This window comes from Fukomys damarensis, unplaced genomic scaffold (assembly GCF_012274545.1).
Source record: "Fukomys damarensis isolate Sample0158 unplaced genomic scaffold, DMR_v1.0_HiC HiC_scaffold_25, whole genome shotgun sequence".
NCBI lineage: Eukaryota > Metazoa > Chordata > Mammalia > Rodentia > Bathyergidae > Fukomys > Fukomys damarensis.
The window spans coordinates 11215593-11217378 of NW_022900937.1; positions in this window are offsets into that span (position 1 = coordinate 11215593).

The window sequence follows — 1786 nt, forward strand, 5'->3', positions numbered from 1 at the left end:
GGTACTACATTAGCCTACTGATTGGAATGAGCATAGTTCTAGATATGGATAATGGGAGGCCCACCCTGGGTGTGGGTCACACCAATCAATAGGCTTGTAAAACAAAAGGAATCCAAAGGGACAGAAAGAAGGCAGGCTGCTGCTGTTGTTTGCTGCTGCTGCTGCTGCCTTCTACCCATCACACTATAAATAGTTTCTCCTCTGCGATGCCCCTCGGCCACGTCACCTTGCCTTGGAGCCAGCCAACTATGGACTGAAATAAAACTTTCCTCCTTTAACTTGTGGGTGTGAGGTATTTCATCTCAGCAACAACAAAAGTAATTAAAACAGGGACAAATATTCAATAGTCAGGTACTTCAGCTGGAAGAGGAAACTGCATCTAAAAACTGGTAGGGACCAGTTTAACCCTCAGGTTAAGGCTACCGAAGGCTGCACAGCTCCCTTCTTCAGCTTTTCCAGGTTTTGTTTGTTGTTGTTGCCCAGTAGGATAACTCTAACTTTTGCTATCAGAAAATTCTTTAGCTAAAATAAGATAGGAAATCCAACAGTGATTGGACCAACTGTAAATAATACAAAATCTAATAATGATCTCAATAAATAAGGATTTGTTTTTTCCTCATACGGCAAGAGATAGAATGTGATTTCTGGTGTTGGTTTAGCAGTGATATCAAATCTCCGGGTCAGATCTCTATTCTGCCCTTGACTTTCACCTTATCATCCCAAGAGGCTACCAGAAGCAGGAGGACTGCAGAAGGACTGACATCACCAGTGCCTTTTTTAAAATTCTTGAAGCCAAAACTTTCTTGGAGACATCTAGCAGCCTTCCTTCCTCTTCCATCTTGTTGGCTATAACTGGGTCATCCCACCACTCCCGGCAGCATTTGAGGCTATGAAATCATTTCTAGCGGAGAAAAAGAGAGGGGAGTGTCACACTGCCTTAAACCAGATGCGTTGCTTTAACTGGGTCATGCCTGATTACCTTCTCCACAAATGAGCAAGAAAGAGGTAGGGAGTCATCTGGCCAGTTGGCAAGACCAGTTTCTCTACTCACTTCTGTCACTCATACATCCTCTGGTCCAGCAGTCCCTTCCCGTGATTATCAACACCAATCTCCTCCACCTAAAACTTGTCACCCCAGCATAAATTAGTTGCCAGTGGCATCCTAGGTCCACAGGATTTTTTAAAGTCATGTTCCTTAGTAGAGATGCATTTCCATTGATATTAGAAATTTTATACCAGCGGAGTCCAGCTCCAGCTACAGTGGTGGGGTTGCATCCTCAGTGGGGTCAGAACCCAGTGGCCACTGATCAATCTGCATTATTCCCAGCTTCTTTCAAAAGTAATAAAACAGAAAGAAAAGAATGCAAGGGTTTAGTTCAAAGAGCCTTACCTCCCCTCACCAAATAAAAATAAAACAAATTGAAAATGCCTCCCTGTTACTGAGGGCTTTCACCTTCTAGGCTAATTAGCATTGAATCCAAAGTATGACACAGCTCTAACAGGATGTGTTAATGCCAAAGCTCATTGATTCACACATGGGCCAAAAATGATGTTGTGCCATGGCGAAATAAATCTTAATTTAAAAAACAAATGTCAAGGTTGTTTGAAGGTTTTTTTTAATTAATTGATTATTTTTATTCCTCTCTTTCTTGCCCACAAGTGATTCTGTGGTGCGTTGCAAAGAACACTGAGCTGGGAGTCAGTTGTCAAAACCTTTGGCTGAGCTGGACCTGGTGGTGAACTCCTCAAGTCCCAGTACTCCGGGAGGCTGAGACAGGGGAAGGGG